The sequence below is a fragment of the Ammospiza caudacuta genome, chromosome 12 (assembly GCF_027887145.1).
Source record: "Ammospiza caudacuta isolate bAmmCau1 chromosome 12, bAmmCau1.pri, whole genome shotgun sequence".
In the NCBI taxonomy this organism is placed as follows: Eukaryota; Metazoa; Chordata; class Aves; order Passeriformes; family Passerellidae; genus Ammospiza; species Ammospiza caudacuta.
Window position 1 is genome coordinate 17,519,460 of NC_080604.1, and position 27,649 is coordinate 17,547,108.

Below are 27,649 nucleotides of genomic sequence, written 5' to 3' on the forward strand. Positions count from 1 at the left end.
CAAAATATAAATCTCATAAGAAGATGGGGAGTAAGTGGTACTAATCCCATTAGTTACCCTTCCCAAACAAGCTGCTCTGTGCTGCAGAATCCCTCAGTGCAGCAGCTTTGTGGAACGGAGTATCTTGTGAAAATCCCTCGCTGTTCCTTTTGGCGAATGTTGTGTTGCTTGTGTCAGCCCACAGGTGCTTCAGAGCGCCACAGGTTGGTTTTGTGCAGCATTGTAGGCTCTCCTCACTCTTTCCATGTTGGAATCCCATGGGTGGTGGTGTCTCTGCCCGTTTTGGGAGCACCCAGAGTTTCCTTTTTGTGTCTGTGTTTGGCACTCAGCTTTACCCCAGGCGAGAGTGGGGAGCTCTGCAAGAAAATATTGGGAAAAACATTCTCTTCTGGGTACCTTTCCTCAATCCCAGGCTGCCAAGGCATTAGAATGGAGCAGGGAGTGGTCCAGTGTACCTCAGACAGGAGTTGTAGTTAGGCAGGAATATTGGTGGGTGTTGTGGAAGGGAATATTGTGCAGACAGAGATCATTCTTGCAGATTTGATACCAAGAAGGTGAGAGATTAGGAACCCTTAGAGAAATGAGAATCTCATGTTTTCTCAGTAGGTATTTCTGGCATGTGGATGTCTGGTTTATATATTAAAGATACAAAAGGAAATGTTTTATTATTTTAAAAACACATTCAGATTTTTAAATTATGAAGCAGTGTTTCATAGCTTTTCATAGCGGGAATGCAATTCTGCTTCAGAACTCATGATTAAAACCATGCTATGAATGCACCTGTGAATGATTATGCTTTAGTCCACAACCTGTCATTCTGTTATTGCCTAATTACCCTGATGAAAAGAAGCTTTTCTTTTTCTGCTAAGCACACTCATAAAACCGTAGGTGAAAACTACAGCTGTTGTAACCAAAGATCAGGCTGTACAAGCCTTGAAGAATTTCATGTTCTTCATCAGGTCATGAAATACAGAGGCAGCAGATAGAGCAGAGAGACACCATTAATTCAGCCCTCATAACTCTGTTCAGAGAAGAGAAGCTCAAAGAGTGCTGTGTGAAGGAAAAAGTCGGGTGCAGGTGTGGACTGGAGCCTAATTGCTCTGTCAGGATTACAATAAAGAGAAATGTTATTGTCTGGAATTTTGAAAGGAGTTAGGATAAAACAATGGCTAATATGAAAGTGTAAGGCAAGTCCCATTGAAGTCACTGGTAAGACTCACTGTGACTTCAAAGCCAGCAGACGTGAGCTACAAAGGAATGTCTTCCCCTTTCAAGTTGGGTTGTAGTCAGCCCATAGCTGCTTTTGTAGATGGCTGGAGAACAGTTCAAAAGCCCAATATGCTGCTGGTAAAAATTAATCCAAGGGACATTTGCTTTGGCCTTTGTTTTATCCCAGACTTTGCTTTGTGGCTTTTGACATACTGACCTGGTTTAAGTCAAAACTTTTTCCAATTTGGTGGTTCTGTTCTTGTAAAGACAAACTCCCAAAACTTCCCATGGGAGTCCCACTGACGTCAGTGCTTTAACTCACACAAAGATTTGGGCTTTGCTGTTTGTTTTGTGCATGAGAACATTTCAAAAGGTCACCTTTTGAACTTTCTGCCTTCTTTGTCTACCATATTGAAAGGTTTCAGGCCGGTTAATCTCACACCAGCTTTTATTTACAGTGTGTAAATATATACAATTTCAAGCCATAATGTGTCACTAAGAAATCTTGCTTGAGTCCTAATTAAATATCCACAGGTGTTCAGCAATATACTCACAATATAACACTTCAAGCAATGTACTCACACCCAAACAAAGGCACTTCTGAGAGGTGACAAGGACTGGGAGACCCCTGTGAGCAGTTTGGCTGTTGGGTGATCACCACCTCAAGCCATCTCCACCCCATGGCTGTGTGCTAGTGTGTATAAAGCAGGCTGAACCGCAGTATTGCCCTGTCAAACTGTGACTTAATGGTATTGGGATCAAGCTTTTGGTGCTTCCCAGTTAAATTTCATCAGAAAACACCTCATCAAGGCTGGTGCTTTGGCAGTTTGAGTCCAAGTTGCAGAGGAGAGATTGCATTGCCTTCCACTCCTACCAGCTATTGCTCTGGGACACGGCTGGGCTGTGTGGAGAGCTGGCTTTGTTTTCTCTTTCAGAAAATACAGTTATTTGTAGGAGTCATCTTAACATTTTTAATAAGTGTCAGGGCTGATGAATGGTCCTTTTGTCCCTTTTGTTGTGGGATCTGATCATGGGTAGCACACCATTCCAGTACACAGGGCTTGGCTTGCAGTCCTGCTCCTGCATGGGACAAAATTCATGTTTGTACTGTGCAGGGCATGAAGTTGATGTGTATTCCCAAGCATCACTCCCTGCCAAGTCCAGCAAACTTTCTGGGGTCTCATCTTAATAAAGTGTAGTGAGGCCAGGCCATGGCAGCCTCAGAAGTCACAAATAATTCTTTGTATTCAATACTGTCCTAAAAGCTGCCTCCATCACCAGTGAATTATGCAGTAGTAAAACAAAAGCCAAACCTTGCCATGAAACACAGACACCAATGTCTGTTTCTTTGCCTATTCTGTTGCACATTTACTTTCATGGTTCCTTTCACTACTTCAAGGTCTTTTTTGTTTGAAGGGTGGTTTGAAATGCTCCCTTCCCTCTCTACAATTTATCTTGCCTGCCACTTGGCCAGAGCATATACCACAGGCATCAGGCTGCTCAGCTCTCTGCCATGGATATTATTATTTTCTTCATTTGCCCAAATACCTCTCCAGAGCAAGTCCCTTTTTCTGGGGAAAGCAATGCCCAGCATTTCCTGTGGGCTCATGAAGGCCCTCAGGAAATCCCTGTCACTGGTGCAATTTCTCCTGTGGGCTGAGGTTTTATTCCTTTGTCATATCATTACTATATAAAAAAGATACTTATAATTTTTTTAATACTTTCACTTTTATGCTGGAGATATCGTGCTTTGTACCCTATCCTTTCAAGTGGTATTGAAGCATCCTGTACAGTCAGTAGGTGGTTATGTCTGTGTGTTCTTCAAGGCTTGTGAATAATATATAATTTGTTCACCTATACTGGAGTTTACTGTGTTACAGTCAGTGCTCTCAGACACACATATTTTTTAATGTTTCATTTTTCTGTTCCCTTCCCTTCAATCTTCTTCCAGGCTATTTTAAACTCTTTCCCAGGCAACTTCATATTTCTTGCATAATTATCTGTGAAATTTGTTGGACCGCAGAGTATGGAATAACAGAAAAGCACCTGCACTGGCTTTTGAAATCAGCCACAAAGGAACCTTCATGCAGGTTGTGCATATTGCCAGTGCTTTTAGGAAATGAGGTGGGTTTAACACTGGTGACAACCAAGCAAAAAGGAAGGTGCTACTAAAATTCTTAGCAGTATCTCTTCCTCTAAATTGTACCTGTAAAGAAAGGCCTCTGCAGACATGTGAGGTGTTCCCATTCCACATTTTCTGCAACACAGGATTTGAAGAATTAACTCTCAGGCAGCAGGATTAGTGATTTAGTCTCCATGGGTTGCTCTTGTCCTGTTTTATACCAGTCATGCACCAGGGTAAAGAAAAGTCATTTACTGATACAGAAAAATAAAATAAAATCAAGCCAGTATTTTCATTTTTCACAGACTGATTTTGGATCACCTCAAGTTTCATCCCACAGTGTATGAAATATTATCACACATGTGCATGCTTCAGATTTCTGTTAGTCTGAGGATCATTTCTGTTAGTTTGAGGATCCCTAGCCACCGTGTGGCTAGTTTGACATCCCACTAGAATTTACATCACACTTCATTAGGACAGTGGTACCAAGCCAAACATGAGGTTACTGACCAGTGGGAGCTCCCTGACTTTTAATCCTCTCTTGGCCAGTACCTCTTCAGTTGTGCTGCTGGATAATTGGTGCTGCTCATCCTTATTTTTCCATGTGCAATAGCTGGAGCAGAGAGAGGACAGCATTCACAGCACACATTCCATTTGCTCTGTTTGCCCTGCTTTCTCCCACCCAGGACCCACAAACAAAAAGGTCCCAACTGGTCTGTCACTCCTTAGGCAGACAGTAAGTGCTGCCATCAGTTCATTTATTTTTATTTTTAAATTATGGGTAAGACACTGATTGAGGAGCAAGAATCCACAATTCAGGAGTGTTCCTTCAGGACAGAGGGGCAGCTCAGCCCCTCGTGCTGGTACTCACCCTCATCATCCTCCCACAGCACTGCACCAGCTGAGGGGTGGGCAGGGGATGCACAAACACTCCCTGGCTCTGCCTGCAGGGAAAGCAGGATTCAAGGCTTGTAGAGTCAAATGAAAGACTCCTATTGACTTTGGGTCAGGTCCTTAGTAAATGCTTTGTTAGAGATAATCCTGTATCTATCAGCACTTACATCAAGTGAGAACAGTTCACAGTCACAAAGCCAATAGTTTTCTATTTATCTAATGTGTACTTTAGGTGGTATCACCAGAAAGCCTTTTTTTTTCCCCACTCTGTGAAAATACTTTCAATCAATTCTTATTTCTTGAAGAAAGGGGGAAAAATGCTTTTTGAAATCCAAGGAGTCAGCTTCTCATCCCTCTAGCTGTGCTTCGGCCTAGATAAGAAGAGATCTCAGGGTCCCATATTATTAATTCACTGTCTATATGAATAACGAGCAGCCTTGGTGAATTATTCCTCACTCCTGGGAAAATCTATAGCCCTGTCCTTCTGCAGCACCACTGGAACCAAGCAGTAGGCTCATATTTATTTTTATTTGGTGAATTCAGATGACTTCATTTGTAAGGAGGAAAAAAATGTCTCTCTTCTCCACTGACATCCATTTAGCAAGTTCAGAAAAAGTCACGGAATATCTCATGTGCTATTAAAAAAATAGAAGAGGGGGAGGGGATAAGTCTAACTTTACTGAAATATTTTAGGCTTTTGTTTTGTCCAGATCACATCTTGAAACGCCCTTGCAGCCACCCAGAAATCACAGCCAGATCCTGAGAGGTGCTGACTTCAGAGGGAGCAAAAGCAAAGCTGGCAGCAGCCATGCAGAGTAATTAATTCATTTACCCAGGCACAGAGGCTCTCATTACCAATTTGCCTTCCCTTTGCAGGGCAGAGGCTGAAGGGAGCAGAGGGGATGTGCTGTGTGCCTGACCCTGCCAGTGCTGGCTGAGGTTTTGTGTCAGGGCACAGCCTCATGCCCTGAACCCAGCCCATCAGGGAGCAGCCTGGGGAGAGCAGGGAGGCTCTGCTCCTCCCTGAGCAATGGATGTGCAAACAAATCTCTGTGTGGGCATATGGATCCATATCTCTGCACATATATATATATATGTGTGTGTGTGTGTGGATATATATGTGTATTTCTGTTCTGCAGAGCCACCCTGCCATGGCTGGTGCCTTACAGCGCCCAGAGCTGCTCAGACACACAGGGATGATTTTCTGTGATTCAGGTGCACACAGGCAGGACATTGAAGGAGCAAATCTGCACTCACCTGAGCCAGGTGCAGTCAGGGCCACTCAGGTAGGTGCTGCCCCATGTCCCAGCCAGGGCTGTGCTGTTCCTGCAGAGAGGGGAATGGATGCTCCTGTCTCCTGGGGAGAGAATGGTGCTGTTAATGAGAGCCTCTGCCTGTGGGTTTGTGTGAGTACCTCTTCATTGCAGTTATCATTTGTCTCCACACCTGTATTTTATGTTTCTTTATTTTTCCAGTGGCATTGTGGTTTCCTGCACAGCAAAGCAACCACCCTTTTTAATACCAAGCTCATAGAACAGCTGACTAATCCACCCCGATGAAGTGCAGAGAGCTCACTTAAATCCCAATTTCAGCAGGAAAAAAATTTTCTACTTAAAAAAAGCTGTAAGTCATGGCATGTCTCCATCTGTGTGAGGGGTGGTCACTTTCCCAAGTTCCAGCTGGCAGATTTCAGAGGGAGCAGAGCCCTCACAGCCAAGCAAGGTGCACAAACAGCATCCCCATGGTGAAATTAGGGAATGGCATGGCTCTGGAGCAGTGTGAAGACACACAGGAACATACAATTACTTCACCTCCATACAGAGGAAAGTAACCTTTTGCTCAAATACTTACAATAAACCCACTAGAGGCTAAATGGAAAAACAGTGGGAGATTTCTCCTCTGATAGGTAGCATTAAGTGTTAATCACAGCACTGGAGGAGCCTGGGAAGAGGGGCTGGAGGCAGGGAGGGCAGCCAGCCATGCCAGTGTGTGCCAGGGAAAAGAGGCACAAGCTGGAAGGGAAGAGAGAGCCTGCAGAGAATTCCCTTGCAGGGGTGAAGCCACAGACAGGACCATGGGTTCAGGTTAAGGGCTGGTCAGGCTGCCTGGAGACCACAGAGAAAACCAGGACAAGGGGTCCCAGTGCTTGGTGAGCCCAGAACAGGAGGCTCAGCCCCTGTGAGCTGTGGGCAAGTACACAGATGGCAGATCCAGGGGCAAAAACAGCTGCAGCAGTGCTGAGGAAGGCTTCTCACAACAACCCTTCACCCAGCAGTGCTGAGGGAGAGATTTCCAGACATAGGAATGTACAGTCTCATGTGTATCTGCCCTGCATGGCAGCAGCAGAAAGATTTGCTGTATTTGCTGCACCTGTGTGGAGAGGTGATGCAGCTGATGGAGGATGTGTGGTACCTTAGAGCAGGAGGGTTAAACCTTCACACCCTGCCTTTAAACAAGCCCTGGGTTCATCTTTCCCTTGTGTGGCAAAGCCAAGTGCAGCATCCAAAAGGCTCTCAGGAAGGGATTTGACACCCAGATTTTCAGCTGGTGTAAACTGGCTCTTAAAACCCTGAGAGGCTTTCTGGTTTGTGCCAAATGAGGGCACAGTTTGGAGGGTTTAGGAAAATGAACAGGGCTGGCTATTAATCCTTGCTCACAGTCCTCAGGGAATGTGTTGGACCAGTGTCCAGCTAATCCATGGCCAAGGGCAGCTTGGGGAAGCATTAGGGTCGGGTTAGCATCTGTGCTGTATCCTCTGACACCAACTCCTGGCAGGAATTCTGATGATATTTTATCCCTGCCAGGAAAGACCATGTTATTAAGTGGCTAATTCTGCATGAGCTCACACCACACATCTTTTCTGCATCAGATGCTGTGGATTTGGTGCACTGTGAAATGCTGTGTGCCTACAGGTGTCTCTGATACACTGTAGAAAATACCTGACTGGAGTATTGCAGAGCAGGAAGGCTATTTTTCTTTTTTTCTTTTCTTTCAAAGCTACCTTCCATCTATAAACATGGAACTGGTTCACAAGGCTTGATTGTGGTTTGTGGGATTAGGGTTTGAACACAAAAGAAGTGGACGATTAAGTAAGAATGAAGAATGCTCCTCCACAGTGAGCTCTCTTTAAATTAATAAACAAGAACCTGAAGCTATTACACACTGGAATTTTAAAGAGGCACTGACCAAATCTTTGAAGGAAGCAAACACATCATTTTTCCTTTTACTGATGAAGAGAGTTCAAATAAGAGTCACTAATTTAGCACTGAAACTGTTGTGTTGAACCATGTGAATTAACCTGGCAACTGCAACTGGAAGCAGGCAAATCAACAAGTGTTTAATTGATTTCAGAGGATCAATTATCCATACAACTGATCAGCGACACATTTACAGTTCCTCCTCTCAGAATACCACCAGGTCACTGCAGGTCCCAACCCCCTCAGCAGTTTCTCAGGCTGGAGTTTACTTTGGGAGATTTTTATGCATTAATATTGCAGAATTGTCTTTTAGGAATAAAGTAAGGACATTGCAAACAAGGGATTTCTATAAAATCTGAAACTTTTTGCTGAGGAATTGTGCTACTCAGCATGTAAATAGCCTTCAGAGTTTGGAGCAGGTCTCCATATGCAGGTGTCAAAAAGCAGTTTATTGATCCTGTGTATCAAAGAAAGCATTATTCCTCTTTGGGAGCTGTTCCCAAAGACCTTTCAGTTTGTCACAATAACTGCTCAAGGTTAAGCAAGATGGAGGATGGCAAATTTCAGTATTACTTCAGAAGTGCTGCCTCTCCCTCTTGAAACCATCATGCAAAAGGCAGTGGTGGGGAGTGGAGCTGTGCTCCACAATTTAAGCATTCTGCCCTTTGTTATTAGTACATAAAAACTATTCTGCAGGCAGATGGATTGCTTTTAATATGTGGGTTTGTGTAATCATTTCCTTTTGATTACAGCTCCTAGGCAGCAACCATACAGCACAGTTTTCAAGATGCATCTGCATGGTCAGTACTTTTTTTTTTGTCTTCCAAATGTGCCCAGAACTCAGGAACAGCAAGGTGAAACACCAGCACAAGCCATCACTCAGGAATGAAATGGAGAAGCAAATGACACTGTCTTAACTGAGGACAAAGGCAAATCTCCCATTAACTCAAATGAGAGTAGAAAACATCTCTCTCTATTGGTTTTCTTATTACAAAATGCCCTCTCCTTTTTCTCCAGACCCCTCTATGAAATACCATCCAATAGAGTTGTGTGTAATATAGTTATGCAAATAACAAAGGAACTCTATTTCCTTTAGAAGTTTCCTTTCCTCCTGTTGAAAATTGCCAATTGGATGAACACTTTTTAAAACCAGAGCACCTGTTATATATAAAACTCCAAGTTCATTAGTGCAGTGAACGCCTGTATATCCAATATATAATATAAATATAATGTAATATACACATTGCCTATCCAAGGACAGGATGTCTTGGATCCTGAGCAGGATGGGGAGCAGCACAGTGACCACTGCTTTCCACCACAGAGCACAGGAGCTGAGCAGCAGAGGAGAAAATCTCCATCCTTTTGGGCAGAGAAGGACTAAGAAATCAGTGGGGGTTTAATTGATATGAACTCCCCATCATTAAATGTAGCTTGGAAATTAGAAGAGTACTACCAGCCTTAAGAGGGGGTTGGCAACAGCTTCCCACCAGGGATGACAGCTGATTTTGAAGGCTTCCAGTGTCTTTTGTCTCACCCACAAAATGCAAACTAATTGGTATTATTTGATCAAATAACACTGCAGCATACTGGTGAGCAATGGGTGGATCACAGACATAAAAGCCAAGACAAAATGCTGTACAGCAGGCTCATAAAATTCATTTTTATGTTAGAGGCCAAAAAAAAACCCTCTTGAAGTCTTTAGTTACAGTTTGGCTTTATTTGATACAATCATTTTTTATTGTTTGGTTGACCAACATTGGTATCTCTTTTTTATTCATTTATTTGCAATAACCTGCTGATAAATCAGCTTTAGCAGTGGAACCAATTAATTCTCCATTGTAAATATTGACTTAGATATTTTTAATCTATTCTGTTTGTCAGAGATGGCAATCCTGGACTTCCCTGGATGAGCAATAATGAGGCAGCATTGCAGAATCCTTTTCTACTGCTCCTCTGAAACAGCCCTTGTATATTCTGTGTGATCATTGCAGAAAAAACGACTCCACACCATTTGCAAACACAAATTAAGGAAATTACGATTTTGCTACCTGGCTTGCATTCTACCAATGACCCCTGGTGTCCACAAGTGGGGATTCTATCAAAATATATCTCTGAGTTTGCAGGTTTCCCAGCTGGGCTGCTCATTAGCACATGGCCTGATGGAAACTGTGACCAGAAATGATCTGTGATTACAATAGACATGGTCTGAATGTGTTTTGTGTAGCCTGGTTGGATAAATAGAATGAATGGGGGAGGTTTTGAAATTCCTAAAATTCAAACCTAATTGCAAATCACCCAGGTCTGTGGTTTACTGTTTCATGGCACCTTTTGAAAGCTGATACAATTTCCTAATAGAAGGAATAAATTGACAAACCAGGTTAGAAGCTTAAGCTCTGAATGTAAGAACCCTTATTCACAGGTCTTCAGTGAAATCCTGAATCCTATCAGTGTATTTCTCAAATCATCAGGAGCACTCATTTGTAGCTAGCTTTGAGTTAGACCCTTTCCATCTGAACCACTCTCATTTTAAACTCATTATTTATGGTAAGCACAGCCACACACTTCATGCATTTTGCATATTCAATTTTCAAGCCAAAATATAGGAGCTGCATTAGCTTCAGTGCTCCCAGCAGGTAATCAGGCTCCTGCAATATCAAACCTTATGCCACCACCAGTAATAGGCTGAAATAGTCCTACCCTCACAAGCACTGTGCCTGCCCAGCTCCTATTAAAATTAATGGGCACTGGGCATCTATTCCCTCTAGGCAGCTTCGGAAATATCAGCCAAAATGTAGTTGTAAGTATTAACCTTTAGGAAGTTAGTGTTGGCAGCTTCCCACTGCTGTGCACTGACTGAGCCCAGCCCTGCTCTGATGGGAGCAGCTCCTGGGGCTGCTTTGGCACCTGGGGCTGCTTTGGCACCCCTGGGGCTGCTTTGGCACCTGGGGCTGCTTTGGTACCCTCAGGGCTGCTTTGGTACCCTCAGGGCTGCTTTGGTACCCCAGGCTGGTTTGGCACCTGGGGCTGGTTTGGTACCCCAGGCTGGTTTGGCACCCCAGGCTGGTTTGGCACCTGGGGCTGGTTTGGCACCCCAGGCTGGTTTGGCACCTGGGGCTGGTTTGGCACCTGGGGCTGCTTTGGTACCCCAGGCTGGTTTGGCACCCCAGGCTGGTTTGGCACCTGGGGCTGCTTTGGCACCTGGGGCTGGTTTGGTACCCCTGGGGTTGGATTGGCACCTGGGGCTGCTTTGGCACCCTCAGGGCTGGTTTGGCACCTGGGGCTGGTTTGGCACCCCTGGGGTTGGATTGGCACCTGGGGCTGGTTTGGCACCCTCAGGGCTGCTTTGGTACCCCAGGCTGGTTTGGCACCCCTGGGGCTGGTTTGGCACCTGGGGCTGGTTTGGCACCCCTGGGGTTGGATTGGCACCTGGAACTGCTTTGGCACCTGGGGCAGTTCTGGCTGAGCACAGCCCAGGGGGATTCCCTGCCTGCCCTTCCCTCCCCTCCCTCCTCCCAGGAGCAGCCTGCAGTGATCGTGGCTTTTTCCTGGGAATCCGAGAGAAAGAAAGCCCAGCCCCATAAAGGTCAGTGGAGGTGGTGTGAAAATGCTGCTCTGACTCCATGTTGAAGTCTGGGGCAGAAATGACAAAAATATTGCAGGCTAACTGTTAAAATAAGTATATTCTGTATAGGAAAACAAAATTGTCTGTGAATACTTATATTAAACCTTGTAAGGGACTTTGCCCTGCTGATTTAACATTCTTTAATTAGTTGGGTTTTTCAGGTTTTTTTCCTTTCCTGTCTATGTTTGCAAAGAAAAATAGTCTGGCATTTTAAAAGAAAAATAGGATTAGAATAATTTATTATTGGATTGCTGTTAAACTAATAGAAACAGCCATATAAATTCATTTCTATAAACAACCTCCAGGTCTCAGGTCTAATCCATACAGATGGTGACCTGTGAGGAAGCAATGTTCCAGGAATAAATTTGCTGGTTTAGACTGGAGGGTTTCAACCCAGCTAATAAACTCTCAGTGGTGCATGACTGAAATGTTACTGCAGTAGCTAGAGAGCAAACTGTCCCCTGTTTCACTTTTGTTTTTTTCACCAAATAGTTCTAAAATAACCAAAGTGTAATCACCACACTCAACTAGCAGATTGTTCATGGACACAAAATACAGTCCTAAATCAAATAAATTGCAGGCTGTGAAGCATTTGTTGGGCTCTGCTTTGCATAGTATGAGATAAGAAGCAAATATAATGCACTGGTCTCTATTACTAAATGCTGCTAAAAGTGCAAAGTGATAAATGTGCTCTTTCAATTTCAATATAGCATCATTAGTAGAGAGACCCTGTAAGGATCACCTGCATCTTAATGACCTGCATCTTCACTGTGAGTGCAGCTCTGTGCTTTTCCTGGGAACCTGTGCCATTTTAGGAAGTATCAATGTTATTTTGCCAAATTCTGTTATATTTTTGTTCTGGTATTGTGACATTTTTTACTCTCCCTTCCTAAATATGAGTGTCTAGTGGTGAGGGACCCAGAGGAGATGTGTAGCCAGGGACATCAGCCGTGCTGGCAGGTCAGAAACAGCAGGAGGGGCAGCCAGAGCCCTTCCTGGTTCTGCTGAGTCCTCAGCTTTTGGGCAGAATTATGGGCAAGGCTTACTGCAGTATCCCTGTGCTCAGGGTATGGATCATGCACTTGCTCTGCCAGCTTTTCCTGAAATATTAGGTCTTGCTCCATGTATCTTTTTCTGGAATACAAATCAGCCATGTTGGTGTGGTGTCCTGCCTGTACAACATCTTCTGGTTATGTCTACCCTTGTATTTGCTCACTTCATGGCATGCTGCAATATGTCAAAGAATGTAGATGCTGCTGCTTCCTATATAATTTTTCAGCTAAAAATGACAGGTGCCTGGAATTATTACTGTATTATTTTGGTTTGGGTTTTTTTCACTAAGAAAACAACACCATAGATGTTGAGAGGTTCTTCCCAGGAGTTTTGCAGAGACCAAAAGGGCTATATTTGCACTCTGAAATCCAGCAAAAAAATACAATCTACTATTTTATTCTGCAAAACAAGGCAGGCATCCAGCAAGGGCAGGAGCAGAGGCTTCACATAGTGAGAAGAAAAATTGGGCTGTGGGCAAGACAGGAGTGAAGAGAATGTCAGCAGACTTGCTATGTAGATAATACTGGATGCAGGTAAATAACCTCAAATATATGGATTTGTTTTCTTATTTCTGAAACCTGAAAGAATGTGCAATAAATAGATTAAAGATGTGCAATGTTCAGATCAGTGTTACTGTACCTGTGAAGGATGAGATAGAAACAGGGCACGGGGAGCAGTTACACAGGGTCGTGGTTGACAGTAAGTCTGGGGAAGCACTAAGGTAAAAGGAGATATTCCTACAGCCTGCTTTTCACTCCCATCCAAAAATATCCTTTCTTCCAATTTCTCTTTGGTGTCAAAATAAATGAAAATATTTCATAGTGATTAATGGTGTGCTGGCTACACACTGAATGCCAGTAGGGATGCAGCTGATCAGCAAAGAGGATATTTTCAGAAAACCTCATCATATTTTGTTTTGACTTTATGCTGACACGTTGAATTTTGCCAAAAAAGTGATTCAGTTCAGCCAGTTGTATAGGCAAGAGTGAGAGCAGTCAGACACACAGGGAGAGTCAGTCCCATGGGGATTCTCTGGTAGGAGATGGCTGTCCCAAGAAATGCTCCAGAGGGAGAAATGCTGGGCTGCTGGCCACCATGTGCACCTGGGTTGTCCACCCCTGTCACCCTGTTCTTCTAAGTTCTTCTAAGCCTTCTGATGTTTCCATTTTTATAATGGAGTTTCTCACGCACTTTTCATGTAAATAACGATTGTTTTGCATTCCTTTCTAAAAGAAGAGAGAATTAATAGACTGTTAATTTAACCAGTGTAGATAGAGAGGTAACAATTTCATCCTCCAATCCATGGTCACTTTTGAAAGTCTATAAATATTAGAGTTCAGAAATAATCTACCCTCTTTTTACCTAAGACATTTTGACTTGTGCGTGTTGTTAATTTTGTGTCCTATTGGAACCCACCCCAAGGACCCTGTCTGCAGGACAGGATTGCAGGAGCATCTCTGTGCTCTCCAGGACCACCCAAGGTTGTGTGGCACTGAGGGCCCCAGCACGTGCCACCTCTGAGAGCAGAGGGAGGTGAGAAATGTCACCACGTCCTTGTTTCCTTTAGGAAACAGTTCAGTTATTGAAAAAGTGCTTACAAGGTTTTGGAGAAAGGACCAAAAGAACCCTGCAACCTAATGCAAATTAACTTTGTGCTTGTAGGTTTTGATGGAGCTGGTTATACATAAAGTCTGTGCTGTGTGTATTCACCTGGAGACCTAAACCATTATGTAGAGAAAAGAACAACAGCAGCACAATATTGTTGCTTTCACTACCATTGATCTTTAATTTCCCACTTCAATTTTGCCTTTTAGATTAAGGGGGGGTTTTTTGTACTGCTGTGTATGTGAGATGTTTAAAACTTGCTTGAGATTTCAATTTCCAGAGGGTTCTCTTGGCTGAGGTTGTAGCTTATCTAATATTTTCATGAAGTCCAAGCTCTGCACTGTAAAAGTCAATTTAGTTTTAAGCTGTTGTTTTCACCACTACAGTGAATAATCCAATTTTTAATTATTTTTATGTGTTTTTTTTAGGGGGGAGGGTTGAGTATTATTTGCTGAAAATTTAGTTGTTTGTCATTACTGTAATTTTAGTGGAAGGGAGATTGGAGAAACCAAGCCTCGGTGGAATAGATTGTTATCCAGTGTAATGTATTGATCAGGTCAGGCAGTAAATTAACAGGAGCAGAACACCATTAAATTTTGAACTTAATTGCCTTCTACTCTTAATTTCTATTGGATATAATCAATAGGTGCCAGAGGAAAGTTAAAAGAGTTATTTAGCAAGCTGCTATTTCCTGCAGCATAATGGAAAACTAATGTTTCATCTTCTAGTTGATGCAAATGATTTGTAGTTCAAGAGTGGCCACTTAAACATTTTATCAAAGACTCACTTTTAGTTCTGTTTTGATTAATCTTCTTCCCTCAAAGAAAGAAACATGATTTAGTGGCATGAGTTGTTTTGGCTTAGCTGCCCCTTTGGTCTTTGTTTCCCTGGAGGATCTCTCCAGTCTCTGTTCCCATCTCCAGCCATGCACACCCTGAGTGTTTCCAGGGCAGGCTTCTCAAGCCAGTGTCTCTCAAGGTAATTTCGTTTTCCAGGGTAATGCTGTGCTGCAGAAGTGAAGACCATAGCCTTGGTCTTGGCTTTTCGTCTTGGTTCTTTTCCCAGCTTGTTTGGGCAAATTGTTCATTTCTCTTTTTTTCCTGCCTGAAAAACACCAATGTAAACAATTGCCTTTGCCAAGGGCCGGTGTCAAACTGAAGTGTTGCACTTTCTTGCTGGGCTCCTTGTGCTGATGATACATTTTGTTCTCCTCTCCAGCCTCAGTTTGTTGCTTCTTCTGTCTCACATTTCCCTCTATAGTAATATTTTTTTTACCTTTTTTAACTTGCTGTTGAATTTCAGTATTGCTTATCCTGCTGTAATCTAAACCCAGTCCCTTAGAAATCAATATCTCACTGCTATTATTATTTTTACACCTCTTTGAGCACTCTTTTCCTTACCTGGCCTTTTGCTAATAAAATGCTGCAAAGGGAACACCGTGGTTCAGGTGGCCCCATGCCAAAGCCACATGCCCAGTGTCACTGCCCTGTGGAGTTACAGGGACATTAAACAGCCATTGAATGGAGGATAGACTTCTGATGCAAATTAGGGAATTACTGCAAATTTTGGTGGGCCTCAGAAGCTGTATTACTGAGGCAGCACTCAGAATAAAACAGGCCAAGGTAATCACACCTCAATATTTTACATTGGTGTCAGTTCTGTGCCAGTGGTGCTGCTCCATATTTATAACTTTGTACTGGCATGAGGCAATTCACATTCAAGCTAATGGGAGTTTTCCAGGAGTGTTGATTCAGGTTCCTGATGAGAAATGAGTATAGCTCCTTTTGCTCATCTTCACAGCAGAAATAGCAGTTGGAGTTGAGAGGAGTCTACTTGAGCTTTTATGAAGTGGAGCATAATGATGCACCAAATGAGCAGACCTTCATGGAAGTCTCATTTTCTAAGAGAGTTAACCTATACTTGATCTGAAAACCAAGTATCTTCAGGGAGTGGCAAGTTACCCACCTCAAAACAGAGTGACAGTGAGTGATCCTTGCTCTGAAATCTTGACCTACATCTGTCCACAACTCTTTCCATTATAAAATGTGTATAATGGGTATTTTACTGGGACCACATTTGTTTTTATCCAAGTCCTATATATTAAAAAAAAAACATTGCTTGCTGCCTGTGCAAATTCAAAACCTGCCAAATCATCAAAAGAGCTGAGTATGAATTTACCTCTTTGATAATTATTCCTTGTCACATTATTCTGGTTAACAGGGAATTCATCACAGCAGAGAAGGCAAAAATAAAGCCTCTTGACAGTTACAAGAAATTACCTGTGCTTACAATAATATATTTTCCAAGGGAAGGCTGGAGGGCAGAGCTTGACAGTGCTGAAGCTCTGCCACCTGCAGTGACATCTGTGACCATCACTGGCCTGGGCTTCACTTTTGCAGAGGGAAGATTTGTTTGTCTGTGTTACAGACCAGCAGGAATTGTGGAAGGTTTGCAGTCCCAGCTCCACAGAGATGCTGAAATTCTCCTGTTTTGGCTGTTCCACTGGTGTCCATCACATCCCTGGCCTTTATACTGGGAGCAGACAGAAGAGGTGATGTTGTGCCTGTTGTATATTTAGGGACTGAGCACAAAGTGCCCATGGAAGCCAATGGCCAAAGAGGAATTTGGACCTGGGGCTAATTGAGTGCCCCTGGCCAGGAGGGTGTCAGCAGCCATAATGGCATTCCCATTTCCCATGAAGAGCTTCTCCTCGTGTTTCACTCTTGTGCCAAGAAAAAATAAAAGGAGATTTTTCTCTGTCTCACTGAGGAGAATCCCCTTTTCATCCAAATGAATTATGCTGTCTTTGAGGCGCCAGATTAATCTGTCTGTGATATCCCTCGTGCATTGCTTCCAGACTAACACATTATCTGTGTTCCTTCTCCCATGATGTGCTGGTGCAGATGAAAGCTAACACACATGGTAGGCTGGAAAGACTGCTGCCCACAGCCATGGAAATCTCTACAGGAGCAGCTCTGCCTTGCTGGAGGAGAGAGGTGCATAATGAGGCAACATTTATGTTAAGGTTGATAACAAGGATAGTTTGGTGCAGCTGAAGCTCCCTCTCTGACTTGCTGTCATCGTAAAAACTTTGTGAACCGTAGATTATTGCATTTTAGGTACCCATAGCAGGACAGGCAGACAAGGTAGGAAGTCTCAGAGACACACATGAATTAGGATTAAATGGAGCAAACTAATTCTCAATCAGATCTATTCACCACTAAAACAAAGAAGATAGAAAAAGACAGGATCAAAATTAGCAAGCTAACAGATTTCTGGTTGGGAAAAAGTCCTGGGCTAAAAAATGCTGGTGGATTTAATGTTCAATTCTACCTTTATTTATCATGCATATTTTTAAAGCATATTTGCAGCCATCACCTTCTAGTTCAATCAGGGCAGTGAGTTTTTGTTTATTGAGAGGTGCTGGAGGTTTTTATAGTTGAGCCTTGGCAGAAGTCTGCCTGTGGTAATACACAATTCACATCATGGTTAGGATGGGCACTGCAATTGTTGCTGCTCTCTCTATTCTCTGCTGTGTTTGTAAAAGGATCAGGATTGGAGCTGTGAGGTTTTCTACTGATCCCTAAATCCAGAAGTGTATTTGCACCATTTTTATCCCCAGAAAGTTATCCACTGCTCACCACTTGCTTTCCTGAGAAACAGTCACACAAGACATTTTGGAAAGTAGGATTTTTTGTGCATGCTGTTTGCAGTACTAAGAAGTTGTACCAGGCAGTAACTCTAGTTATGATCCAAAATCTCCACACAACAACAATTCCCCAAAATCCAAAAGAAAGAAAAAAAGTAACCTGCCAAAAGCATACAGCTCTTCAGATGTTTTGCAAGGTAGTTTTGGGAGTTTCAGGCAATAATATTTTCTTTGCATAACTGTTCAAACTGAGTGCATTGACTCTATGCATAAACTGTTTTCAGCTCTGTCTTGTCATTCAGTCTAGAGAGTGTTTTGGTGGCACTTTGGAGTTTTTCAGAACATCAGTGCTGGCAGGTGTAAGACCTTTGGACTCTGCTGAAGGGGAGCTGAAGGGAAGATCAGTTTCTGGAAGCAGCTTTGCCATTATCCCATGGCCAACAGAACTAAATATGGCTGCAGGAAAACTGTACAACAGGCTGACAATGGAAAGGACATTATATGGAAATGTGTGTGAAACCTTGCTATGTATTTGCACATATTTTTCAAGAGTTTCAGCAAAACAAGGAGATTTCTCCATCTTTGTCCTGGATGACAAGCATTTTAGAAAGATAGGTTCTGCACTGCCATAAATAACAATTTCTCTTTTTGCCTTTGCAAGCCATCATCAGGAGGTGATGGCATCACCTCCTCATTCCTACCCTCCATCTACCCACAGAGCCATGAGAGCATGCATGTAAAAATGCATAAAAATGTCAGCCTTGCAATTTAAATGTCAACTCTTCAATCTTATTCCAGTACATTTAGACCCTCCTTTGCATACAGTGTGGCTGACTTCTTACAGTTCTAGTTTTCTTCAAAATGACAGAGGAGGCATCCACGGCCCTTTCCGATAGTTCCATTTGTTACTGTCCCCTTGCAGAACACCAGTGTAATGCAGTGTGCTCTGCTGAGAGACCAGTGCCAGGCAACTCCTTAGGGATATTAAATTTCTATTGTCTTTGTGCTCATCTGACTCCCTTTTGCTTCTCCAGAATTTAGCAGGCTCCTGCTGAAATGCTGCTGGGATTTGGCTCCATTGTGATCTCTCCCAGCATCTCTGCATGAGGGGAGGATGCTGTAAAGGTGTGTCCCTGTTGCCCATTCCTTTCAGCACCCTGGAAAGAAGAAAACACAGAATTAGATATGTAGATATAGATATATATTGGTGTGTAATCCATTTCACAGCTTTTTCTAGATGCTCCTCTTTCCCATCCTGTGCAGTTTTTCCAGGTCTGCATCAAGGGGAGCCATTTGTGCTGAGTGATGCTTTGGTGGGTGCTGCAGGAGCACAAACACAGCTCTGCTGCATTGCTGGAGCTGCAGGCACAGCCTGCTCCTCCGTCTCCCCTTAATGTAAAATGGTATTCTAGAACTCACCTTCAAAGACTGAGGGCTTCCAGTGAGTTACCTAAATTCTATATTTGCACTACCTGTATAATTCATTTTCTCATATTTATTCCATTTGAAATTAAGACCAAATACAATGTGTGTAAAAAATACATTTCTATAAATTGTTAGCTTTTGGAGAATTTCTTCCCAAACAGTAATAAGAAATGTACATGTGTACATTTATAAATTTCTCTGGGGACAGATTTTTTTAGTATTATTCTTAATGAGATAAAATTTTACGTCCATTCCTAAGGAACTCCTGAGCTCCTTTCTATTCCACTGCCCACAAAAAGTGGGAATGATTTCCTCTGCTTCACTCTCTGGCAGAGAACACAAATATAAACCAGTATTTTCACTGAAGGATCAGAAATATTTTTACCATTTTCCCCCATGTCCTGCAGAGCAGCTTGTACAATCAACGTGGTCCAAGGACAAGAATATGCTTTCCCTTCCACCTTGGCAGGATTTTACAATGTCAAGGTAGGGCCTGAAAAGAGCTTTGAGATCTTGCAGTAGAAGTGTTGAAAAGGCACAGAAAGCTGCTCTGGTGTCATGAGACACCAACTTGGCTGCAGCAAGAGCTTCCCCATTACTACAGAAGCCTTTGGAGGCCAAAAGCTGTCCTAATTTTATTATTTCCACCTGCTTTTTAATAGAAAAAAAACCTGATAGTGTTTGAATTATTCATTCATATTAAAATACAGATTTTTCAAGCACATCAGCCACTAAAGACTCTTCCTTGCAGAAGCTCTTCTGCATTTCCCTGGCCAGGGCTGCTGTTCCCTGTGAGGCAGAGCTGGAAGATCTCCCCATGAGCTCCCAACACAGAACTGAAGCCTTGAATGCTCCCTGGCCACAAATTGAGGCCCTGAATGCAGAGTTACTGAATATTCATTTTGTCTATTCTTTAGGAAAATAGTGACAATTTAAAGGACAAGAATAGCTCCATTCATGAGCCACGATGTGAGCAAAGCCTCTGCCACCTCTGCCTATCTGCTTTTCTTAATATGCCAACAAAGCTGATATATTACCACATATAAAAATAATGAAAAAGAGCTATCCGGGGAGAGAAATTATATTTTTGTGATGAAGTGATGTGAGTTGATTATAAGCATAGGTATTATTTCTCTGTGTTGTTCATTTGTCTGTGCAGAGCAGGACAGTTGGGATGCAGAGTGCTCCTGCTGCAGGGCTGGGTGATATCAGGGTTTCAACATTTGGAACAGCAAATACTTAGGGCAAAACTTTCCCCTGATTTCAGCTGAACTATTCATCACACACGTAGCTGTCATTAATCTTACATGCAGAGCCAGGCTTCTCATATTTCACAACCTTTGGAGAGGCAGCTTTTTAATCTATATTTGGTTCTTCTTTTTTTCCCCCTCTGAGATTGGTTTCTCTTTGCATATAATGCTGCAGTAGTTTCAATTTAAACAGAACCCTGAAATAAAATACTTGAATTTAAAACCCTAGCAGAGAGAAAGGAAACAATTATCTTGATTTTTTTTTGGAGGTAAAAAACTTAAATGACAGCACTGCTGACTGCCAAAATTGACATGTATTCTAACTTCTGTTTCAAGCAATGCATTATCTTAATCACAACAAGAGGACACATTCTCTAGGATGGAGCCAAAAATTCAATTAATCTCAGTAGTAATTCACAAAGCAATTCATTATAATATAATGCAGCACCTTGAAGTATCTAAATTACAGCCCCTGGAGATGCTTAATGGCCAGAGGCAGGTGCAGAAGCTGCCCAGCAGCTCCTGGTGGCAACTTCTAACTTCTGCTTCCTCTCTGACACACCATTCCAGACTAAAGGCAGATTAGGCATTCTCCTATGAGCCAGGAGAAAGAAGAAAAAGAACAAGGAAATAAAAATGCCAGGAAAAACAGGAGAAAAGACAGAATATCTCTGAGGGCAGCAAGTGGCAGGGGAGTGAGGTCTAAGCTTATTCTCAAAAATACATGAACTATGGCAGTCACAGGATATGAAGTATTCCTATCAAAACTTTCTGGTGACCAAGAGCAAAATTTTTAAGTGATTTGCATATCTCTCTCAGTTCTTGAGATAATATAGCTGCCTGCTCCTTTTTTTGTAGGTGTTTAATACAGCTCATACTCTAAACCCTTCTGTCTGCTAATATTCAAACAGGATGTTCTTGGAATCCCAACTTCTTTGCCATTATGCAAAGCAGAATTTGGACACAAAGCATTATAAATTCAGCACTGTGTGTCACTATGGGAACTGTTTCTGCTGCCAGACAGAATGGGAATGAACTGGGAACTGGCTGTTTGGGGCTGAACTGGCTGTTTTGGGATGAACTGGGAACTGGCTGTTTAGGAATGAACTGGGAACTGGCTGTTTAGGAATGAACTGGGAACTGGCTGTTTGGGGCTGAACTGGCTGTTTTGGGATGAACTGGGAACTGGCTGTTTGGGCACATCTGTGACTCTGTGTGTGTGTGTGTGTGTGTGTGTCTGCCAGGCAGGCACACACATAAACATTCAAATACAGATATGTAAATTTTACCATTAGGTGTTTGCACCTCTTTGCTTCCCCATTTCTTCTTATTTTGCTTCATTTAGCATAGATTATCTCAGTGAGTCTGGCAACTAGTCAATTACTGAATTCCTTTCAAAGGAAGGGAAAAGGAAGATTACAAAATTCATCAAGCTAGCATAAATCACCATATCTTCCCCACCTGAGGATCTGACCCTCCAACAGTAGTTTCTTTCTTCTTTATAAAGGTAATTATCCTATTAAAATTAATAGTAAAATGAATACTGCTGTGACTGAATTACATGGGATAAGCGTGAAATACTGTGATCAGTTCTGCTATGAATTAGTAATTATAGTGTGCCCAGTGAAATTTGCATACTTTGCTCTCCTTCCCTGCTATCTGCCTTGGTTTAGTTGCCAGTGCTCTCTCCAGGCTTGGAGCTGGAGATTGCTGGTGCTTTATGCAAAGAGGAGGTGTTTGCAGAACATAGCACCCCTGAGTTTTAAGTAGCAGAAGAAGTTACAAGATAAGCTTGGGTTTGTTTGGTATTTGAAATAGCTGTGATTGCCTTTCTAAATGTGATGGTGTGGGGGGGTTTAGTGCTTACAGAGATGAGGTGAGGGGGAAAAAAAAGAGAGGGGGGAAAAGTCTGCCTCCCTTCCTCCTCCTATTTCTGCGTGAAAAGTTGGTGTTGATGTGACTTTGAGCTGGTGCTACCTGGAGCAGTGCAAGCAGTTGGTATCTGACAGGGAGAGGGGAATAAGGGAGAGCCAGAGCAGGAGGAGCTGGTGGAGCTGCTTCACAAGGAGCTGTGTCCAGCCCCTTGCACTGGGGCGCTGCATGCAAAGTCGAAAGTGACCTTGAAGAGGATAAATGGTACCAGGATGAAAGGCACATCCCACACACATATTGAGAGACCTGCCTTGCGCCAGCAGCAGCAAATACTAACCAGCTAAAGGATGGAATGTAATAATCCCTTCTTTTTTTTTTTTTTTTTTTTTTTTTTTTTGTGGCGCTGCAAGGTCTTAGGGCAGAAGTCAAGCATCAGGTCCAGGCTGGTTTCTCAGGAAGAAAAGGCAGGGAAGTTTTTCCCTGCAGCCTCACAGCCATGCCAGGATCCCTGCTCAGCTCAGGGACTCTTCACCTCAGCACGAGCTAAACCCCCACATCCCAATGGAACAGGATCTAAGGAAAAAACAGATGGAGAGAGTTTCTCCCCGTCAACATCAGTGAGTGGAATCTGACATCCTACAAGAGCTCTGTGCTCAACTCAGCTCCAGAGGTGGAGAGGAAATCAGGGATGCCCAGGCAGGGTGGGAAACTTCTAATTGGCTGCATTCCTGTGAAGTGATTGCTTCTGTTAATAGGATTTTATTGTTATTATCTGTATTAGGATGATCACAGGCTGGTTTAGATACCTTATGCTTGATTAAATAATGGCCTACTGTAGTGATTAATGGAAACATGTTCCAGTGGATACAAAACATGTATCTCTTTCCTGAAAATAGTGTGTAGCAACAATTTCTCAAAAAAAAAAAAAGAAAAAGGGGAAAAAAGGAGACTTATGCTGACATAGTTAGCATAATATATTTTGTTTGTTTGGATAAACTTTGATCTTGACAATCCCCAAGTTAATAGAAAGTTGTTCTTTTTCCCTCCCTATAATATCCTGTGTAGTGCACAGCTTATTCAGATCAATAGAAGCATATTTTCACCCCAGGAACACAACCTTAGAGAACTTGTAAAAAGGTCATACAAACTTTTGATGCAAACCATTATTTTTAATTCATGTGGTCTACCCGTGTTTCCTAGCACCTGAACTGTCCTTTCTGCAAATTACATTCCTTTTGTGAATAGAAACAGTTTATTAAAACTCCTGTATTAATTATTTAAATGAATTTATAAATATTTGAGGAAGCCCATGTGCAAAAAGCGCTCATAATAAATTATTATATTCTACCTTCATTGAAAGCTAAATTAAAGAGCTCTGATGATTGCCTTTTCTGAGAAAGCCTTTTCAGCTGCCTGTCATCACAAGGTCTGGGACAGGAGAAATTTTTCTAAGTAGCAGGAAAATCCATAAAAATCAGCACCTAAAGGTCAAGGTGGGATAACAACATTTGTACTAAATGTGAGCATCAAGTATGGGACCATTCCTTTAGCTGTGCTCAGTGTCTTATGGGGGAGCCATCAGTTTCCAGCCTCAGCTTTGGGATCACAGGTGTGGAGACTGAATTACTGACAAATGGGGCAGGAGTGGTGCTAAGGAGAGGAAAGTGAAGCAAGTGAGAGGAGAAATCCCTCACACAGATCGATTGATCGAATGAGAAGTCAGATACTGTGAGTGGTGCTGGTAAGAATATCAACCCTGAGAGTCTGTGGCAGACCAGCCTGAGCAGTGCAAAGGGATTTTGTACGCGAAATGAAATGGAAAAAATAAAATTATATTTAAAATGGCAGCAGCAGAATAGCAGAAACTTCTCTGGATAAACTTTTCTGGGAATTATTTCCTGGATGGAAGAAAGCTTCCTATTGTAGCTCCCAGTTTGGCAGAGCTGGTGGGTAAGAGTCACTTTGTGGATATTCCCATCTTTTGGGTCCCATTCTTTGTGCACATGGTCATGTCTGGCTGTCAAGGACATTGCACATTATAAATGGCAGGTGCCAGTCAGGACAGAAGTGTTTCTGCAGAATTTGGGTAATGGACAATTAAATTGATTAAATAGAAGGAGATGTCTGGTGACGAACCCCTTCATCCTGTGCTTCTTTCTTAATTGTGCTGTGTTTGAGGAGCCTCACCACGTGGATCCCATGGCAGTTTGGTGCAGTCACTCTGTGGTCATGCAGGATGGAGCAGGAGATGCTCCTGCTCTGAGGCCTCAGAGTGGTGATGGTTGGTAAACCCAGGGCACTTGCAGAGATGGGCTCAGCTCTCTGAGCAGTGACAGTTCAGACCAGTTGCTCACAGCCAGTCTTCACAGCTTTCCCAGCACTTTTCCACTGACCTGCTTCTCTTGTTCATCCGCCTTCTCTTCTGTTGGTGATCACTATTAAAGCAGAAAATTAGAAATATGGAGTCTAAGGACTGCGCCATAATGCCCAGAATTATAGGGGGCTCACTAGGCAATTATCTTTCATATTTGATCAGGTATTTTCGAAGATTAATATTTAAAAAGAAAACCCAGCCATTTCAACCTTGTTCTGTTTTAAAGTGCTTTAAAATAATGGAGGAAGGGACTGTTGTAAAAATTAAAAAAAAAAAAATACATCTAAAGCTTTCTATTCAGTTTTCTGGTAACTATAGCAATTCCCAGTGTCTTTGTTTAGCTATTTGTCTTTGCAGGGCTCCTGCTTGCATACATTTTGCAATTGGCAGAGCTGAACACATTCTGCAAAACCTTTTCCACTAATTCATGCTCCTAATTGTGAAGAGCTTGGGCTGGGTACGCTCAGGCTGCACGTACATTCATTCTGCATGAGCATTAATGAGATCAAGTAGAACAAGGACAGATGTTTGTGAAAAACAAACTCCCTTTTGTAATGATGAGAGCAGAGCTTAGGGCTGAGAATCACCTGAGCAGAGTGGGCATGAGATTCCTGGAGTACCTGGAGTCTGGGGCTCACAGCTCCTTCCACCTTCTTATTTTTTCAGGAGCACATCTTGTGCATTACAATGGAAAAAATGATCTTTGTATAAATTTGGGATTATTCCCTCTGAGGACAACAGGGTAAGGTCATTTTATAAATTATTAATAGCAAAGAGTTACTTAGAGGAAGTGAATCCAGGTCCTCTTCAGGGTAAAAAAAAATTTAAAAAAAGAGGAAAAATATCACAGTGAATGGTAGTGAGTTTTGATCTTTTAAAATAATACAACTCAGAGTTAAATTGAATGGAGGCAAAAAGACATGAGCTGTGCCAATAGCAGCGTGGCCATGAAATTTCAAGTGCCCATTAAAAGACTTCTCAGCTCTGTAAAAGGTCTCAGAGTAAATAAGCATTATGAGCACTGAAGGAAAACATAATTTCAAAGGAAAGCTTGTCAGTTAAGGTCAGTTTAATATCCACACTTGAATTTCACTGTTTGTAAGTCTTGCTGATAAGCTTTTATAATTGAGTTACTTCTCTTATTCCATGCATATTGAAGCAGTAATTAAGCTATGATATGAAATACAAAATATCGTGTGCTCAATTCATCAATTTTTGTTCAGTCTTGCAGTTCTTGTTCCAATTGCACTGGCATTGTTGCACTGAAATATCTCCCAATCTATCATGTCAAGATTATGCATGATGTAATTTGTAATAGCAGCTAGGGATTTGTTTACAAAAAACAAATGTTCCTTTAATCTCTGAAACAAAATTAGGCTTGTCTTACATCACAGAACAAAGATAGCTGAATGAATACAACACCTTTAATAAATCTGTAATTACCTTGTGTAGTTCTAGTTGGCTCATTTTGCTTGACCTTTGAAAACAACTTCCTCCACATAGATTTTAAAGTGTGCTCTTCTGGACTGTGGAGATAGGAGTGCTCTAAAGGTGTGTTGTTTATACCACAGCAATTCCCACTTCATGGAAGAGAATTTGGACCTTATTGTCTTTTCCCAGCTGAGATAATTGCAAGTTAACCAAACCACCTCCTCAGGAATTTTGCAGGCTCTACCTTCCAGTACCTCTGTGCATAAATCAGCAAACACCACGTGCGAGTTCAGAGTGCCGTCATTTGAACAATGAAACCTCCTTTGGTTTTCCTTTCACTGGAATCATCCCTGCAATGAGGGCACAGGGCATCTGACCCTGTGCAGGGTGGGCTTAGGTCAGTGGAGAGCTGAATAAACAAATTTATGTAGCTGGACTGAAATATCTGGTGGGTACAGACACCAGCAAAGGGCTGCTCCCACCCTTTGCTGGGATTTTGCTCCAGGGATCTTCCAGGTCTGATTATTATCCTCTTTTAAGGGGAGAATAGCAGATGGCTTCTTGTGCTTCACACCTCTTTGCAGTCTCTTTTCCCAAAAGCTCCTTGATGTCCAGATTTTAGGACAAACACAGAACCATAGAATCACAGAATTTTTGAGTTGGAGGGGACCTTAAATCCCATCTCATTCACCCCCTGCCATGGGCAGGGACATCTTCCAGTGTCCCAGGGTGCTCCAAGCCCTGTCCAGCCTGGCCTTGGGCACTGCCAGGGATCCAGGGGCAGCCACAGCTGCTCTGGGCATTCTTTGCCAGGACCTTTAAAGCGCTTAGTCTTTTTCACAGAGGAGGAGAGGGACAGTATAATAGCTTGCATTTCAAAAGGAAAGCCAAAGCAAAAACCATTTCTCACTGGAAAACATACACCAAAAAAAAAAAACCCAAACCAAAAACCCCCAACCTAACAAAAAAAGGTGTCTTTCCTTGACTAATGACACATAATCGCATTATACCCCATTAATTTCTGTAGATTAGATGGAGGAATTTTCTGTGTGTTACAGGAATCTTCTGTGTTAACAAGAGTTTCTCTGGTAACGTGTATTTGGTAAAACACAATTTATACCCAAGTGGTACACCAGAATTTAATTTCATAACTGATAACCCTCCAATATATTATGCATGCTTTGTTATGCCTTATAAATGCATTACAGTTATATAATTTATTCATTTCCAGTGTTCTTTCATGGAGTGCTTTGCTGCCAGGCTGTGATTCTGGCACCTCGTTCAGTCAAAATTTTCACAATAGACTTTCACTCTCCTGAGCCCATTTCACAGCTTTTCCCTTCCACATCCCCAAATCCAACACCAGCAGCACAGGAGCTCATGTTTGAACAAATGGCAGCTTTTACAGACACCAGATTTGGTCTGAATTCTGCAAAAACTCAGTTTTTTTTTTCCCCTGATTCTCCAGTAACTGTTGGATAGCACACTAAACACAGATTGTTGGTTTACATACATATATATTTACATATATATTTTTGTATATATATATATGAGATTTACAATCCCAGCAGCCACTGGAGGAATAGAACTCCAAGTCCACCCACAAACCTTTGTGTACCCCCCTAATCTTCATCTCACAGCCTGGCACTTCTCTTTCTGCATTCCAACTCATTCATTTACTTTATTAATAAATTACTGTTCCTGAAAAATTACCATTGCATGGAGATATAATTCTTTGATTAGTCCTCAACTCTGATCAGAAACATGTCTGTGAATATTTATAGGTAGTTTCCTATTGTCTTTCCAAATATGTATGAATATGTTGCATTTCATTGGCATTTCCTTAAATATATGACAATAAGGTTAAACTCTCACTGGGTTATCTGAAGCCATTCAAAGAGGGTATAAATAACATTGCTTCATTGCACAAATGCTTTAGCAGCCTG

The 27,649-nt window shown here is 42.3% G+C and overlaps 1 protein-coding gene across 2 annotated transcripts in view; it reads left to right on the forward strand.

The window, feature by feature from the left end:
* TAFA1 (TAFA chemokine like family member 1) overlaps positions 1 to 27,649 on the forward strand; it is a 216,081-nt gene that overhangs the window by 175,016 nt on the left and 13,416 nt on the right. The gene's annotated exons all lie outside the window — the stretch shown is intronic.